The sequence below is a fragment of the Mustela erminea genome, chromosome 19 (genome assembly GCF_009829155.1).
Source record: "Mustela erminea isolate mMusErm1 chromosome 19, mMusErm1.Pri, whole genome shotgun sequence".
Taxonomy (NCBI): Eukaryota; Metazoa; Chordata; class Mammalia; order Carnivora; family Mustelidae; genus Mustela; species Mustela erminea.
In genome coordinates, this window is record NC_045632.1 from 17,630,262 (window position 1) to 17,649,598 (window position 19,337).

Sequence of the window (19,337 nt, forward strand, 5' to 3'; positions counted from 1 at the left end):
TTTCAGCTGCGCGCTATGGCCACAAATGCGTTGCAGAGGAGGCAGGGGTTGAAAAAAGCCCAGAGCCTGGCGCCGGGACCGAGACTGAGTGTTAAGTAAGTCTTTTAGGGCAGAAGGGGCTGAGGAGGGGCGGTGGTGTAATTTTGTGACTGTCAAGTGATGTGCGTATTGTGCGACTGTGAATGTGTGTGATACCGTGTGTGCGGGGGTGGATTAGCGTATCATAACGCTGTGAGTCCCCGTGGTATGATTGTTCATGTGTGACCGTGTGTAACACTGTGGTTGGGGGTTACCTGTGACTGTGTTCCCTGTAGTGGGTATGCCCTTGTGACTGTGTGAGCTGGTATTTCACTTTTTGTGCTAGTATAATGATCTGTGTGACTGAGCTGCCGTGGGTATTGTAACTGTGGAGCGCCGTGTGGGAAGGGAAGGGAGGGTGTTGTGACGCAGGGTGTGATTTTGTGTCTAGTAGTGGGTGTGCAACTGAGCAGCACTGTGTGAATTTGGGGAGATTGTGTTGGTGACTGTGTCACACATAATCATATATGGGAACAAAGACAAGAAGGCTCTGACCCTTGACAGTGAAGGCCTTGACTCTTCTCTCTGACCCTGAGATTGATTTGGAAGCTCTGGTTTTCTCTCAGGGCTAGGGGTGACGTGTGGCAGGTGTAACCAGTTGACTTTCTCATCCGGGCCCCTAGAACGGTCTGCTGTCTCCTTCCCCGTCTCTATCCTTCTCCAAAAAAGGTCTCCGTTGGAGGAGGAAATAATTGTTGTGACAATTAAAACTTAGGTTTAAGGTGACTTAGTATTTTCTCTTTATCTCAGAAATACTTTATTTTTCCAGACTTGATTTTTTTTTCTTTCTTGGTGAAGCCCTAACAAAGACCCATCAAGTTACCTGAAACCTCTTTTTTTTTTTTAAGATTTTATTTATTTATTTGACAGATAGAGATTACAAATGGGCAGAGAGGCAGGCAGAGGGGGGGGGGGGAAGCAGGCTCCCTGCTGAGCAGAGAGCCCAAGACCCTGGGATCATGACCTGACCTGAGACAAGGCAGAGGCTTTAACCCACTGAGCCACCCAGGCGCCCCTACCTGAAACCTCTTGTTTCTCTTAGAAAATATCTTCCTTGCACTCCCAATTTTTTAAAATTAATATAGCTGATAGTATATTTTAATTTATTTTAAAAGATTTATGAGAGAGAGAGAGAGAGCATGTGCGCACAAATCACAAATGGCGAAGGGAGAGGGGCAGCGGGAGGGAAAGAGTCTCAAGCCTACTCTTGATTTTTGCATGGAGCAGGAGGCAGGGTTGGATCCCGGATCCTGAGACCAAGACGCGAGGGAAACCAAGAGTGGGTTGCTTAGCAGACTGAGCAACCCAGGCCCACACAAATAGTACATTTTATTGAGTGCTGAGTATATTGGTTGTACTTATATACATATATAAACATGTAGATTCATATACACACATATATCCATATTTTCGTTTAAGTGGTACTGTAACATCACATAATTGAAAATTCTTTGAGAATGTAGTTTTTTTAAATTATAATCTCATGGGGGCGCTTATCACACATGCACTCCTTAATTCCCATCACCTGTTTCCAACAATTTATTCTCCTCTTCCCCCACCCAAACCTCTTACTCTCTGGTAACCATCAGTTTCTTGTTTATAGTTAATAGTCTGTTTTTTGGTTTGTGTTTGTTTTTCCTCTTTGCTCACTTAAACTCCACATATGAGTGAAATCGTATGGTATTTGTCTATAACTTATTTCACTTAGCATTACACTCTCTAGCTCCCTCCATGTCCTTGCAAATGGCAAGATTTCATTCTTTTATTGTGGCGGAATAATAATTCATTGTATGTATATACCACACTTCTTTTTCCTTTCACAATCAGTGGACACTTTGGCTTCTTTCATATCCTGGCTATTTTTTTTTTTAAGATTTTATTTATTTATTTGACAGACAGATCACAAGTAGGCAGAGAAGCAGGCAGAAAGAGGGCGGGGGGGAAGGAGGCTCCCTACTGTGCAGAGAGCTGGATGCGGGACTCAGTCCCAGGACCCTGGATCATGACCTGACCAGAAGGCAGAGGCTTAACCCACTGAGCAAGCCAGGTGCCCCATATCTTGGCTATTTTAAGTAATGGTGCTATAAACATAGAGATGCATGTATCCCTTTGAATTAATGTTTTTGTGTTCTTTGGGTAAATACCCAGTAGTATGATTTCGAGATCAGATAGTAGGGTAGTTCCGTTTTTAATTTTTTGAGGAAGCTCCATACTGTTTTCCACAGTGGCTGCACCAGTTTGCATTCCCACGAAAGTGCACAAGTGTTCCTTTTTCTCCACATCCTTACCAACAGCTGTTGTTTTTCGTGTTGTTGATTTCAGCCATTCTGTGAGGTGAGATCTTGTAGTTTTGATTTGTATTTCTCTGATGTGGTGTTGGACATCCTTTCATGTGTCTGTTGGCCATCTGTGTATCTTTGGAGAAATGTCTGTTTATGTTTTCTGCCCACTTTTTCTTAGATTGTTTTTTGGGTGTTGAATTTAATAAGTTCTTTTATATTTTGGAAACTAACTCTTTATTGGATATGTCATTTGCAAGTATCTTCTCCCATTCCATAGGCTGCTTTTGGTTTTGTTGATTGTTTCCGTCACAGTGCAGAAGCTTTTTTATTTTGATGGAATCCCAATAGTTTATTTTTGCTTTTGTTTCCATTGCCTCAGGATACCTATCTAGAAAAAAGTTGCCATGGCCCCAGTGTTCGAGAAATTACTTCCTGTCTTCTTTTCGGCGATTTTTATGATTTCAGGTGTTACATTAAGGTCTTTAATCCATTTTGAATTTATTTTTGCGTATGATGCAAGGAAGTGGTCCAGTTTCACCCTTTTGCATGTTGCCGTCCAGTTTTCCCATACTTGTTTTTTGAAGAGAATTCCCATTGAATATTCTTTCCTGCTTTGTCAAAGATTAATTTACCATTTAGTTGTCGGTTCTATTCTGTCATTTCTATTCTAATCTATATGTCTGTTTTTGCACCAGTACCATACTGTTTTGATTACTACAGCTTTGTAATAAATATAATATGAAGTCAGGAATTGTAATGCCTCCAGCTTTGCTTTTCTTTATCAAGATTGCTTTGGCTATTCATGGTCTTTTGTAGTTCCTTACAACTTTAGGATTGTTCTACTTCTTTGAAAAATGCTGTTGGCTGCTTCATTATTGGTGGGTAGATATGCAACAGGTTTTTATAGGTTTATTTTGTATCCTGACACTTTACTCAATTCATTTATCAGTTCTAGCAGTTTTTTGATGGAGTGTTTTGGGTTTTCTACATATTGTATCCTGTCATCTGCAAATACTGAAAGTTGTACTTCTTCCTTACTGATTTGGATGCCTTTTATTTCTTGCTGTCTGATTGCTGTGGCTAGAACTTCAGTTGCTATGTTAAATAAAAGTGAGAGTAGACATTCTTATCTTATTCCTGACTTTACAGGAAAGGCTCTCAGTTTTTCCTCACTGAGGATGATGTTAGTTGTGGGTTTTTTGTATATGGCCTTTATTATGTTGAGGTATATTCTAATACTACTTTTTTGAGGGTTTTTATCATGAATGGGTATTGTACTTTTGTCAAGTGCTTTTTCTGCATCTATTGACATGGTCATATGGTTCTTATCCTTTTTTCTATTGATATGTGATGTATTGGGTATCATTTGCAAATATTGAACCACCCTTGCAACCCAGGAATAAATCCCCCTTCATCAGGGTGAATGATTTTTTTTTTTAATGTATTGTTGGTTTCAGTTTGCTAGTATTTTGTTGAAGATTTTTGCATCTCTGCTCATCAGAGATACTGGTCTGTAGTCCCCTTTCTTTATGGTGTCTTTATCTGGTTTTGATACTAGCAATGCTGGCCTCATGGAATGAATTTGGAGGTTTTCCTTCCTCTTTTTTTTTTTTTAATAGTTTGAGAATAAATATTAAATCTTTTTAAATGTTTAGTAGAATTTGCCTGTGAGGCCATCTGGTCTTGGACTTTGGTTTGTTGGAAGTTTTTGATTATTGCTTCTGTCCAAATTTTCTTCCTGCATCAGTTTTGGTAGGTTATATGTTTCTAGGAATTTATCCATTTCTTCTACAATGTTCAGTTTGTTGGCATGTAGTTTTTCATTATCTCTTGCATTTCTGTGGTGTTGGTTATTTTCCTTTCTCGTTTGTGTTTTTATTTGGTCCTTTCTCTTTCTTTCTTGATAAATCTAGCTAGAGGCTTATCAATTTTATTGATATTTTCGAAGAACCAGCTCCTGGTTTCATTCATCTGTTCTAATGTGGTTTTTATTTTTTTTTAATTTTTTATTTTTTTTGGTTTTTATATTTTTGTTTTTTAGTTTCTATACCATTTATTTCTGTTCTAATCTTTATTATTTCCTTCCTTTTGCTGGTTTTAGGTTTTGTTTATTGTTCTTTAGCTCCTTTAGGTTATGTTAGCTTCTAAGCTTATGTTGAGATTTTTCTTGCTCCTTGAGGTAGGCCTGTGTTAGTATAAACTTCCCTCTTAGAACCACTTTTGCTGCATCTCAAAGGTTTCAAACCATTGTATTTTTATTTTTATTTGTTTCCATGTATTTTTTTATTCTTTTATTTCCTGGTTGACCCATTCATTGTTTAGTAGCACGTTATTTAGTCTCCATGTGTTTGTGATATTTCCATATTTTTTTCTTGTGGTTGAATTCTAGTTTCACAGTGTTGTGGTCAGAAAAGATGCATGGTTACAACTTCATTCAATCTTTTTTTTATTTTTAAGATTTATTTTTTATTTGGGAGAGAGATAAAAAGAGAGTACAAGCAGGGGGAAGGGCAGAGGGAGAGGGAGGGAGAATTCCAAGCAACATTTCTGTTGAGCCCAGAGCCCACAACGGGGCTCAGTCCTACAACCCATGGGATCATGACCTGAGCTGAAACACTCAACTGAGCCATCCAGGTCCCCCCAACTTCATTCAGTCTTTTGGAATTTGTTGAGGTTTGTTTTTTGGCCTAATATGTGATTTGATGTGGAAAATGTTCCACATGCCCTTGAAAAGAGTGTGTATTTCACTATTTTATTATGGAATGTTCTGAATATATCTGTTATATCTGTTACATCCATCTGGTCTAGTGTGTATTCAAAGCCTTTTTTTCCTTGTTGACTTTCTGTTTGGATGATATGACCATTGATGTAAGTGGGATGTTAATGTCTCTTACTATTATTGCATTATAGGTTAGTTTCTTTATATTTGTTATTAACTGCTTAAAGTGCTCACATATTGTGTAGGTAAATATTTACAATTATATCTTCTTGTTGCATTGTCCCCTTAACTGTTATATAGTGTCCTTCTTTCTCTCTTGTTTTAAAACAACAGCCATTGTTTTAAAGTCCATTTTGTGTGATATATTTTATTGCTACTATGGCTTTCTTCTGACATCCATTTGCATAATAAATGTTTCTTCATTCTCTCCCTTTCAATCTGCTGGTGTCTTTAGTTCTAAAATGAGTCTTGTAGGCAGCATATAGATGGGTCTTTTTTTTTTTTTTTTTATCCCTTCTGTCACTTTATGTCTTTTTTTTTTTTTTTCTTTAAAGATTTTATTTATTTTAGAAAGAGAGAAAGAGTGCATGCAAGTTGTGGGGGGGGGGGGGCGGAAGGAGAGGGAGAGAGAGAATCCAAAGCCAACTCAACACTGAGCGAGGACTCTGACTCAGGGCTGTATCTTTTTTTTTTTTTTTTAATTTATTTTTTATTTATTTTCAGCATAACAGTATTCATTATTTTTGCACCACACCCACTGCTCCATGCAATCTGTGCCCTCTCTACTACCCACCACCTGGTTCCCCCAACCTCCCTCACCCCCGCCACTTCAAACCCCTCAGATTGTTTTTCAGAGTCCATAGTCTCTCATGGTTCACCTCCCCTTCCAATTTCCCCCAACTCCCTTCTCCTCTCTAACTCCCCATGTCCTCCATGCTATTTGTTATGCTCCACAAATAAGTGAAACCATATGATAATTGACTCTCTCTGCTTGACTTATTTCACTCAGCATAATCTCTTCCAGTCCCGTCCATGTTGCTACAAAAGTTGGGTATTCATCCTTTCTGATGGAGGCATAATACTCCATAGTGTATATGGACCACATTTTCCTTATCCATTCGTCCGTTGAAGGGCATCTTGGTTCTTTCCACAGTTTGGCGACCATGGCCATTGCTGCTATAAACATTGGGGTACAGATGGCCCTTCTTTTCACTACATCTGTATCTTTGGGGTAAATACCCAGGAGTACAATTGCAGGGTCATAGGGAAGCTCTATTTTTAATTTCTTGAGGAATCTCCACACTGTTCTCCAAAGTGCCTGCACCAACTTGCATTCTCACCAACAGTGTAAGAGGGTTCCCCTTTCTCCACATCCTCTCCAACACATGTTGTTTCCTGTTTTGCTGATTTTGGCCATTTTAACTGGTGTAAGGTGATATCTCAATGTGGTTTTAATTTGAATCTCTCAGGGCTATATCTTATGACAGATCATGACCTGCACTGAAACCAAGAGTCTGACACTTAACTGACTGAGCTACCCAGGTGCCCCATGTCACCCTGTGCTTTTTAATTAGAGCGTTCAGTCCATTTACATTCAAAGTAATTATCGATATGTATTTATTACTTTTTATTTGTATTTATTACATTTTTATTACTTGTTTTGTAGTTGTTTCTGAAGACTTTCTCTGATACTTTCTCATCTTTCACTCCTTCGTGGTTTGCTGGTTTTATTTAGTGATATATTTGGGTTTCTTTCTTTTTTTCTTTGCATATCTATTAGTGATTTTTGGTTTATGGTTTCTATTAGGTATATATATGACATCTACATATAGCAGTGTGTATTAAATTGATGATCATTAAGGTTTGAACCCATTCTTTACTCCTCCCATCCCGTTATAGGTATAGGGTGTCATATTTTACATTCTTTTGTGTGTGTGTGAGATTCTTGACTGATTTTTTTATAGAAATATTCTTTTTTGCTACCGTTGTGTTTCCTACCTTCATACTGTCATTTTTAGTTTATCCTTTCCACTCAAATAGTCCTCTTTAATATTTTTTGCAGAGCTTGTTTAGTGGTCATGAATTCTTTTGGTTTTTGTTTGTGTGGGAAACTCTTGGTCTCTCCTATTCTTAATGATAACCTTGCTGGTTGAGTATTGTTGGCCACAGTTTTTTCCCATTCAGCCTTGAATATATCATGCCAGTCCTTTCTGGCTTGGAAAGTTTGTGCTGAAAATCTGCTGATAGCCTTGGGGTTCCCTTTGTATGCAGCTGTTTTCTTTCTTTCTTTCTTTCTTTTTTTAAGATTTTATTTATTTATTTGACAGAGAGAGATCGCAGGTAGACAGGCAAGCAGAGAGAGAGAGGGAAGCAGGCTCCCTGCTGAGCAGAGAGCCCGATGCGGGACTCGATCCCAGGACCCCGAGATCATGACCTGAGACTAAGGCAGCAGCTTAACCCACTGAGCCACCCAGGCACCTCTGTATGCAGCTGTTTTCTTTCCTCTTGCTGCTTTTAGTATTTTTTCTGTTACTATATTTTGTCAACATGATTATGATTGTCTTGATGTGGATCTGCTTTTGTTGATTTTGTTGGGGGTTCTCTGTGCCTCCTAGATCTAGATATCTGTTTCCTTTCCCACATTAGGGAGTTTTCAGCTTTTGTTTCTTCAAATAAATTCTCTGCTTTCCTTTTTCTTCTTCTGCGACTCCTATATAATATTGTTATTGATGGAGTCACTGGGTTCCCTAAATCTGTTCCTGGTTTGCATAATTCTTTTTTCCCCTCTTTTGTTCAGCTTGATTACTTTTCACTACTGTCCTCTAGGTCATTCATTTGTTCCTCTCCTTCTTATAGACTATTGTCATTCCATCAAATGTGTGTCTTATTTTGTTTATCGAACGTGTTATCTCTGCTATGTTATTCCTTATCCCTGGGTTAATTGTTTCACTGATATCTTCCACTCTTTTGTCAAGACCAGTGAGTATCTTATAATCATTGCTTTAAATTCTCTATCAAGCATATTACTTCTGTTTTGCTTAGATCCCCAGCTGTGGTCTTGTCCTGTTCCGTGGCCTTGTCCTGTTCTTTCATTTGGGACAGATTCCTCTGTCTTCTCATTTTGTCTCTGTACCTGTTTCTCTGTGTTAAAAAGGTCAGCTGTGTCTTCTGTTCTTCACCGTAGTGGCTTTATGAAGAGGAGGTCCTATAGTGCTCTACTGTGTAGTGTCCCATGTTCCCTAGGGCCTTTTGCTTCTGGGAGTTTTTCCAACGTGTTCTGCATGTGCTCTGCTGTTGTGTGCAGGCTGCTGTATCCTCCAGGTCAGTTGACTGCGAAAACTGTCTTTGCCTGTTCTGGGCAGTTTTTGGTCCCTGCCCTGAATGTGGTACATTTTTACTAGGTGTGCTCTGGTCTGCTTGTGAAATCAAACCTGTCATTGCTGCCACTGGAACCAAAAGCTCCCAGGTCTGGAGGCAAGGTGTTGGCAAGGATTAGAGCTTGTCTTCTTGGGGAGCTGGCTTGCTATGCTGGAACAGAGGAAAGCTAAGTGGGAAGGACCAATCTTCTGGAGTTCTGGGGCTGGGTGGGGAGTTTTGGTGTAAGTAATTTAGGGAGGGTGGGCCCTGAACTAGTTCCCACAGGTGGCCCTGTGCTTATGCTGACAGGTGAGGGAGGGAAGTGGCTCTTGCCATTTCTTTGTTCCTAGAGGGGTCTCTCTGACTGCAAAGGCTACCTGTCTGTGACACACTTTGAGTTGAATAACTAACCTTCCCACCGTGTGCCCCAGGTGCCAGATCGTTATTTCCACACGGTAAGTTTACAGGCTCTTTGTCCTGTCTTCTTTCTAAGAGAAGATCCAGTGTCCTCCAAGCTCTCCCAGTCCTGCTGGTTATTTGGAATGGAAGAATCAGTTTATGGAACACAGATTCCGGGATTAACCAGAAAAGTATCCCACCTGCAAGATGAAAGCAAGGGGTTTTTCTGAGAAAAGATGTGGGGGGCAATTACCTATTTGGATAAAAGAAAAAAAGTTAATTTTTATTCATGGGCAGAAGCAGTGTGATTACATTGTGTACAATTACAATTACATTGTGTACAATTGTGTTCTCTTGGTGTTAATAAATGAAATTATTCCTCCTATGCATTAGTTATTCTGTCTTCAGAAAGTCCACAGCCAGCAATTTTATTGATCAAGATGTCGTTGCCCTGTTGATTTTACAGATAATTGCTTGTAAAACAGTTGCCGCTTCTGGGTCAGACCAAGGGTCTTTTTGCCCAGTTCAAGATTATTAGATCATTAGCCATTTGATTTTTTTGTTGTTGTCTTTTTAAGTTTGTTTATTTATTTATATATTTGACACAGAGAGAGAGTGAGAGTGAGAGAGAACAGCAGGGGGTGTGGGAATGGGAGAGGGAGAAGCAGGCTTCTCGCTGAGTGGGGAACCCGATGCAGGGCTCCATCCCAGAAGTCTGGGATCATGACCTGAGCCCAAGGCAGAAACCCAGTGACTGAGCCACCCAGGTGCCCCTAGCTATTTGTTTTGGAAGGGAAAATGGAGTCTGTCTTTCTTTTCTCCTTTCCTTCCTTCCTTCCTTTTTTTTTTTTTTTTTAAGAATTTATGTATTTATTTGAGAGAGAGAGTGTGTGTGTGTGTGCATGAGAGCACAAATAGTGGAGACGGAGAAGCAGGCTGCCCATTCAGCAGGGAGCCTCATGCGGTACTCGACCCTGGGATCATGACCTCAGCCAAAGGCAACCGCTTAACCGACTGAGCCACCCAGGCTCCCTGAAAATGGAGATTTTCATGGGGTGCCTGGGTGGCTCAGTCGGTTAAGCATCTGTCTTTGGGTCAGGTCATGATCTCGAGGTCCTGGGATCGAGCCCCTGCAGCAGGCTCCCTGCTCAGCTGGGAGCCTACTTCTCCCCTCTCCCCCACACCCTGTTCTCTCTCTTTCTCAAATAAATAAGAAATTTTAAAAAAGAAGAAAGAAAGAAGAGGGAGCTTTTCTTAAAAATGAAGTCTCATATCCAAAAATTTTATACAATTATACAATATTAAATTATAATAAAGAATTTAAAGTTGTACATATAGGAAAGTTACTTGGTAAAAAATATTTATAGATATGGGGCGCCTGGGTGGCTCAGTGGGTTAAGCCGCTGCCTTCGGCTCAGGTCATGATCTCAGGGTCCTGGGATCGAGTCCCGCATCGGGCTCTCTGCTCGTCAGGGAGCCTGCTTCCCTCTCTCTCTCTCTCTCTCTCTGCCTGCCTCTCCATCTACTTGTGATTTCTCTCTGTCAAATAAATAAATAAAATCTTTAAAAAAATTTATAGATATGAAATATGTAGTAGCATTTCTCTCCATTGTAACTATGAGATTTATGAAAGGAGTTTCTTGTCAGTTTAGTTAAGTCTTCATTTAACACAATGAATGGTGCTCAGTAGCTATTTGATGAAAGAATAGTAAATACTTAATAAGTGATAGCAGTGATACTTTATGGTTGCACAGAAGAAACACACACAGGATGCCTTAAGTTTGTGTTACTCTAAGGATCCTCTACATGTGTTAACTCTGCCTCTAGAGGAGGGCAGTCTTGTGCTAAGGAATATATTAATCCTATGATCTTCAAACTGAGTATGAATGTTTTAGCATCTGCAGGACTTTGGATGTGGTCGAAAGATAGTCACTGTTAGTCATGTTTTCTTCAAGGCTTACTTTATTAAATTTCTATATCTACTGAACAGTATATCAATAACCATCTTTTCAAAAGCATTTAAACGATCACTAATTTTGATTAGTATAAATTCCTTAAGCTGTTTAAAGTTCAGTTGCAACTTTATTAAGTGTGATACTGTAATTTATAGTAAATAAATGAATTTGTTCTTCACAGCCTTTTCTGGTACAGAGCTTCTAAAACCCTTGCAATTTACTAAGCATAGAGACCTATCAAGATATTTTTTGTTTTGTTAATGAAGTGGCTTTGGGAAATCATTAGATAACCAAAGCCTGGGCTGCTTGCTAGTGGCCCCAATCAGGTGATTGGCGGGTAAGAACTTTTAGTCCCCCTCCAACTTTTGTGGAGGGAAGGTTTGGAGGTTGAATCAGTTACCAATGGCCAATGATTTAATCAATCGTGACTACTGTTAAATTTAAAAAATTCAACAGAGTACATTTTAAAGATTCAATTAGCTTTATTAAATGCTTCATGAATGTGGCAGCATCCCATTGTTGCTGAGCCCTGAAATCTGCCCTTTTGCCCTATGAAGCCGGTGGTTATATGCTTAGTTCTCAAGGAGGAGGGGACATCCAGGGAGTATTATATCATAAATATCTTTGAATTTCTACTTGTACATTTCTACTCCCATGATTTCTCTGGTACTTATCATTCAGTTCAGTATTAACAGGGAAATTTACAGGCAGTCGTGAAACCCTTTAGGAATGGAGCAGTGAGCATGTATTTAAACCTTATCGGAACTATTCAGGCTATAAGTCAGCCTTTGGGGCTAAAGGTGAACATTTTTCTGCTTCTATCCTTGATCGCTTATCAAGCAGCCTGCATCCCCCATTCATGTAGCTAGTACTAGGGGGAAAAAAACAAAGTTAATAATTCTTGCAGGGCTGTAGAAGACTATGCCTATGTGTGGCGTGTGGAAATGCGTGACAAATAGTTTAGTTTATATGAATAAAGAAGTATATGCCCAGAATCACAATCTAGCAAGTAGGGAGAATCCAGAAAGAGCTACAGAAAGAAGTTTTGTTTTGTTTTAAAGATTTTATTTATTTGACAGGCAGCGATCACAAGTAGGCAGAGAGGCAGGCAGAGAGAGGTGGAAGCAGGCTCCCTGCTGAGCAGAGAGCCCCATGCTGGGCTCCATCCCAGGACCCTGGGATCATGACCTGAGCCAAAGGCAAAAACTTAATGATTGAGTCACCCAGGCACCCCAGAACTAAATTTTTTTAAGTGATATAGAGATACCACAAATCTATAAGAGGAAAACATAATTCAAAAGAAATTGAACAAGCAATATATAGAGATTGTTCATAGAACAGGAAATAAAAATGACTTTAACTATGAGTTTATTAGTCTTCTCAGGCTGTCCTAATAGAATAATACAGACTGGGTAACTTTACAGAAATTAATTTTGGCATGCTTCTGGAAGGTAAAAGTCCAAGATCCAGGTGTCAGCAAGTTGGTTTCTGGAGAGAACTCTATTTTTTATTCAGTTAAATTGACATGTCACATGGTATTAGTTTTAGATGTACAATAAAGTAATTTGTTATATGTATATATTGCAAAATGATTGCCACAATAACTTTACTTATCATCCATCACATTGTTAGAAAATTTTTTGAATACAAGTCTACTCTCCTAGCTGCTTTCAAATATATCAGGTTGTTGCAAGTGGCAAAATTTCTTTCTTTTATAAGGCTAAATAATATTTGCTTGTGCGTATGTATAAACACACGTGCGCGCATGTGCGCGCGCGCACACACACACACACACACAGGCACACAGTTTCTGTATCCATTCATTCATTGATGGATGTGTAGTTTGATTCCCTGTCTTAGCTGTGCTAAATGCTGCTGCAGTGAACATGGGGTACAGATATCTTTTCAAGATAGTGATTTCTTTCCTTCAGTAAATACCCAGAATTAGAATTGCTGGGTGGTTCTGTTATATGCTGGTTCTGTTAAGTCTTTGAGGAAACTGGTGTTTTCCATAGTGGCTATACCAGTTTACATTCCCAGCAACAGTACAGAAGCATTCCCCTTTCTCCACATCTTCACCAACACTTGCTACTTCTTGACTTTTTGGTAATAGCTACTCTAGTAGATGTGGTGATATCTCACTGTGGTTTGCATTGCCTTGGTTTGCATTTCCCTGATGATTAGTGGGTGTTGGGTACCTTTTCATCTACCTGTAGGTCATTTGTATGTCTTTGGAAAAATGTCTTTTGAGAGCCTCTGTTAAATTTTTAATTGGATCTTTTTTTTCTATTGAATCATATGAGTTCTTTGTATATTTTGGATAATAACCCCTTATATATTATTTGCAAATGTTCTCTCCCATTTCATATTGACTTTTTAATTCAATCTAATCTCACTTGTTTAGTTTTGCTTTAGATGTCAAATCCAAAAAATCATCAGGAAGGAGGTCTATGAGCTTAATCTCTGTAGTGTCCTCCTTTACCTGTTGTTACAGTCCTTGTTTTAGAATTTATTTTGTCCAATATAAGTATTGCTACCCTGGCTTTGTCGTCAATTCTGTTTATATGGTAAATGCTTTTTTATCCCTTTATATTCAATCTGAATGTGTCTTTAGGTCTGAAATTTAGTCTCTTGTATGCTGCATGTCTTACATTTTTATTCATTTCATCACCCTCTATCTTTTGATTGGAGCATTTAGTCCACTTACAAAGTTTAGTCCATTTACAGTCAAAGTAAGTATTGAAAGTTACATAGTGATATTTGTTTTATGGTTGTTTTGTAGTTCATGTTCCTTTCTTCTCTCACTGTTTGCTGGCTTTTGTTAGTGATATACTTGGGTTCCTTGGGTGGGTTTTTGAGGGGTTTTTTTTGCATATTTATTACCAGTTTTTAATTTTTGATTACCTTTAGATTTCTATATAACATCATTGTGTATAGCAGTCTATATAAAGTTGATAGTCACTTAACTTTGAACCCATTCTAAAATTACTAAATTTTTTCTTATCTCTACCCCCCCATGTTTTAGGTAATGATGTCATATTTTACATCTTTTTATTTTGTAAATCCCTTGACTGATTTTCATAGATATACTTAATTTTACTGCTTTTGTGCTTCCTACTTTTCTTATTCCTGTTAATGGTCTTTGCTTTCTGCTCAGAGTCCTCTTTAACATTTTTTGTAAGTCAGGTTTAGTGGTGATGAATTTCTTTAATGTTTGTCTGGGAAAGTTTATTTCTCCTTTTATTTTGAATGATAGCCTTACTGACTAGAATATTTGGGGCTGCAGGTTTTTTCTTTTAGTACTTTGAATATATCATGCCATTCCCTCCTGGCCTGCATAGATTCTGTTGAAAATCTAATTGTCTTATAGGTTTCTCTTGTATGTAACTGTTTTCTCTTGTTACTTTTAAGATTCTCTCTTCTTCACTACTTCTTTTGCATTGAAATGATGTGTTTTGGTGTGGATCTCCTTGGGTTGATTTTGCCGGGGGAAGCTTTATGCCTCCTGGATCTGTATTTTTATTTCCTTTCCCAGATTCAGAAATTTTTCAGCTATTATTTCTTAAAGTCAGATTTCTCCTTTCTTTGTCTCTTCCCCTTCCGGGATACCTATACTGCAAATGTTATTATGCTTGATAATGTTGCTGAGTTCCCTTAGTGTATTTTTATTTATTATTATTTTTCTTCTTATTCAGCTTTATTGCTTTCCATTACTCCAGGTTGCTGATCCACTCTTCTGCTTCCTCTAGTCTACTACTTATTCCATGCAGTGTATTTTTTTTATTTTTTTATTTTTTATTTTTATTTAAAGATTTTATTTATTTATTTGATAGAGAGAGATCACAAGTAGGCAGAGAGGCAGGCAGAGAGAGAGAGGAGGAAGCAGGCTCCCCGCTGAGCAGAGAGCCCGATTCGGGACTCGATCCCAGGACCCTGAGATCATGACCTGAGCTGAAGGCAGCGGCTTAACCCACTGAGCCACCCAGGCGCCCTAGTGTATTTTTTTTTAAAAGATATTATTTATTTATTTGACAGAGAGAGAGAGAGATCACAAGCAGGCAGAGAGGCAGGCGGTGGGGTGGGGTGGAAAGCAGGCTCCCTACTGAGCAGAGAGCCCAGTGCGGGCCTCAGTCCTAGGACCCCGGGATCATGACCTGAGCCAAAGGCAGAGGCTCAAACCTCTGAGCCACCCAGGAGCCCCATCATGTAGTGTATTTTTAATATCCGTTATTAGGTTCTTCATCTCTGATTCGTTCTTTTTTATGTTTTCTCTCTCAGTTGAGTGTCTCACTGAGGTCCTCCATTCTTTTCTCAAGTCCAGTTAGTATCTTTATGACCACCACTTAAATTCTTAGGTATTTTACTTATTTCATTAGCTCTTATTATGGTTTTGTCATGTTCACTCATTTCATTCCTGTGTCTCCTCATTTTGTCTCACTTTGTGTTTGTTTCTCTGTGTTAGGAAAGTTAGCTACGTCTTCTGCCTTTGAAAGTGGTGGCCTTATGAAGTAGAGCTGGAGTGTCCTGCTGTATAACATCCCCTGTTCATTAGAACCTGGCACTGCAGGGGACTAAAGTTCAGGGGAATTCAGTTCAAGGACACTTTAGTGGTGTGTGTCCTACTCTTGTAGCTGAGCCATGTTTGCCTTCAGTCTAGTCATCTGGAATGGCTCTGTTGTGAGCAGGGTTTGGTCCCTGTGTTAATGGGCCAGTTTGGGGCTGCCTTGGGCTTGAGTTGGGCACACCAGGCATTTGCCGGAGCTGTGGTAGCCCCAGACTCAGGGGACTCTCCCTGTGTTGATCCCCGAGAAGTTTTTTGGGTGGGCAAAACCTGCAGTCAGACCAGATGTCTGCCCCCAGCCTACTGCTGGGCCCGCAGTTGAACTGATGTGTGTGGTTAGCTTCTCTCCTCAGGGCAAGAGTCACTTTGGTGTGGTGCTGGTTTCTTTTTGGGCTGCTTGTACACTGTCAGGTTCTGGCAACGCTTTGGAAGGACTCCTGCTATAGACGGGTTGGAGTAGGCAGTTCCACAGGAGAGCCGTGAGGGGGAAGGGACCGTTCGCATGCTAGGTGGAGAGTGTTTGCATTGGGTCCCACAGGTGTCCATGTATCACGGTTGGGGGTCAGAGAAGGTAAATGGTGGCCGCCAGCTTCTCTGTTCCGGAGAAGTCTGAAAATCCCTGCCCCTCCAACACACCTTCCAAAATTAACCAATAAATCCTTAGCAAATACCCCAGGTGCCTCACACCACTGCTTGTATGCTGTATTTCAGTGTGGCTGTTTGTAATGGTGTCTGTTTTAGGGCGGGAACTCCGTTTCTGTCAGACCCCAGCTATTGATTTTTTTTAATTAAGATTTTATTTATTTATTTGACAGAGATCACAAGTAAGCAGAGAGGCAGGCAGAGAGAGAAGCGGAAGCAGGCTCCCTGCTAAGCAGAGAGCCCAATGGGCGCTCCATCCCAGGACCCTGAGATCATGACCTGAGCCAAAGGCAGAGGCTTTAAAGCACTGAGCCACCCAGGCATCCCAAGCTATTGATTTTTAAAGTTCCCAGTGTTAAGCCTTATTATAAGAACTTTGTAAAAGTTGTAAAATCTCCCTACGCGTTCAAAACCAAATGTTATGGGGATTCATCTTCCCAGTATGGGTCCCCCATGCCTGGAGTGCCTGGTGAGGGATCTGCTCCTCTCCCTGATTAGTGCCTATGGAGGGTGTACCTCCCTCTCATGGACAAGCTTGGTTCCTAACCAAATCTCTGCCTTTCTTAGTACTTTTGATGTGTCCTGTTCTCTGCATCTGCTTGTACAGAGTCTGTTCTGCCAGTCTGTTCATTTTCTGGATTATTTACCTTGATGTCAGTGTTATCTGGGTGTATCTGTGGGAGGAGGTGAGCTTAGGATCCTCCTACTCTACCATCTTCTCCAGAATTCTACTTAAGATCTTTGTTTCTTAGTGTAGGTGATTATTGCTATGATCTTCCCACTTAGAATGGTGTTAGTTCATCCCATAAGTTTTGCTGTGTTTTTCTATTTTCATTTGTCTCAGTATTTTATTTTTATTTTTTTTTAAGATTTTATTTATTTATTTGACAGAGATCACAAGTAGGCAGAGAGGCAGGCAGAGAGAGAGAGAGGAAGAGAAGCAGGCCTCCTGCTGAGCAGGGAGCCCGATGCGGGGCTCGATCCCAGGACCCTGAGATCATGACTTGAGCCTAAGGCAGAGGCTTTAACCCACTGAGCCACCCAGGTGCCCCTTGTCTCAGTATTTTTAAATTTCTCCCTCTCTTTTTAAAGATTTTATTTTATTTTTTAAAAAGATTTTATTTATTTATTTGACAGACAGAGATCACAAGTAGGCAGAGAGGCAGGCAGAGAGAGAGAAAGGGAAGCAGGCTCCCCACTGAGCAGAGAGCCTGATGCGGGGCTTGATCCCAGGACCCTGAGATCATGGCCTGAGCCGAAGGCAGCAGCTTTAACCCACTAAGCCACCCAGGTGCCCCTAAAGATTTTATTTTTAAGTAATCTCTACACCCTATGTGGGGCTTGAATCTACAATCCCAAGACCAAGAATCACATGCTCCGTTGACTGAGCCAGGCAGGTGGCCCTTAAAGTTCTCTTTTGATTTCTTTTCTGACCCATGGGTTGGTAAGGAGTGTATTGTTTACTGTCCACATATAAGTAAGTTTTCTTCTTGTGATTGATTTCTAATCCTTTTTTTTTTTTAATATTTTAGTTTTTTTTTTTTAAGATTTATTTATTTGACAGAGAGAGAGAAATCACAAGTAGGCAGAGAGGCAGGTAGAGAGAGAGAGAGGGGAGGAAGCAGGCTCCCTGCGGAGCAGAGAGCCCGATTCGGGGCTTGATCCTAGGACCCTGGGATCATGACCTGAGCCAAAGGCAGAGGCTTTAACCCACCGAGCCACCTAAGTGCCCCATCTAATTCCTTTTTTTTTTTTTAAGATTTTATTTATTTATTTGACACAGAGAGAGAGATCACAAGCAGGCAGAGAGGGAGGCAGAGAGAGAGGGGGAAGCTGGCTCCCCGCTGAGCAGAGAGCCCGATGCAGAGCTTGACCCCAGGACCCTGAGATCATGACCTGAGTGAAGGTAGAGGCGTAACCCACTGAGCCACCCAGGTGCCTCTGAAACTCACTCTGCTCATGCATCCTCTCCTAATCTTACTGAGCATCTTTATGACCATTATTTTTATCTTTTAGTGAGATAAATAGGTTATTTCTGTTACATTGAGTTTTTTTTTTTTAAGACATTTATTCAGCGTCATGATCAGACTATTACATTTAGCAATCAACAGCATGGGTGCAAAAAAAAAAAAATCTACATTAAAACCCTTTGTTGGAATGCTTTACACTTTCCACAGAACAGAAACTAAAATAACCTGTTATACAATTAGTCACAAATATAGTCCTCAAGCTTTTTTGCCCATACACATGAGTATTGTCTAAAACATGTCTTCTTTGTAGCAGCTAGGCCCTGCCACCACTGTGTTTGGCTGAGTTCACAAATCTGTTGTAACCTGTAGCTTCCCTGTCACTTCTCTGGCTCTCCTCTCCCGCTAAGCTTTGTTTTCTGGCAGTAATTAAAACCTTCTGCCACTGCTGTAGCTGCTGCTGCTGCTGGAACCACCATAGCCACCTTGGTTTCGTGGTTTGGCGAAGTATTGGCCTCCACCACCATAAGGGCCAGAGCTTCTGCCTCCAAAATTGCCTATTTTCATGGGTCCAAAATTTGAGGATTGATTGTTGTAATTGCCAAAATCATTATAGCTTCCGCCACCTCCTAAGTTGCTTCCATCATTACCAAATCCGTTATAGCCATCCCCACTGCCACCATATCCACCACCACCACGACTGCCACCAAATCCACCTCGACCACTGAAGTTTCCTCCACGACCAAAGTTGTCATTCCCATCAAAACCACCTCCACGACCACCACCAAAGTTTCCCGAACCACTTCGACCTCTTTGGCTGGATGAAGCACTAGCCATCTCTTGCTTAGAGTGCTTTCCTTCCTTCACAGTTGTGGCCATTCACAGTATGGTATTTCTTTTTTTTTTTTTAAGATTATTTATTTATTTATTTGAGAGAGAGACAGTGAGAGAGATCATGAGTGAGGAGAAGGTCAGAGAGAGAAGCAGACTCCCCGTGGAGCTGGGAGCCTGATGTGGGACTCGATCCCGGGACTCCAGGATCATGACCTGAGCCGAAGGCAGTCGTCCAACCAACTGAGCCACCCAGGCGTCCCCACAGTATGGTATTTTTGAATGACAATCTTGTCTACAGAATCATGGTCATCAAATGTTACAAAAGCAAAACCCCTCTTTTTGCCACTGCCTCGGTCAGTCATGATCTCAATCACTTTGATTTTCCCATACTGTTCGAAATAATCTCTTAGATGATGTTCTTCAGTGTCTTCTTTAATGCCTTCAACAAAAATCTTTTTTTTTTTTTTTTTTTTTTTTTTAACAAAAATCTTTTTCACAGTTAAGTGGGCACCAGGTCTTTGAGAATCTTCTCTTGAGACAGCC

General features: G+C 40.3%; 1 protein-coding gene across 1 annotated transcript in view; it reads right to left on the reverse strand.

Moving 5' to 3' along the window:
* The window catches only part of ZNF260 (zinc finger protein 260), a 138,184-nt gene that overhangs the window by 19,217 nt on the left and 99,630 nt on the right, over window positions 1-19,337 (reverse strand). The gene's annotated exons all lie outside the window — the stretch shown is intronic.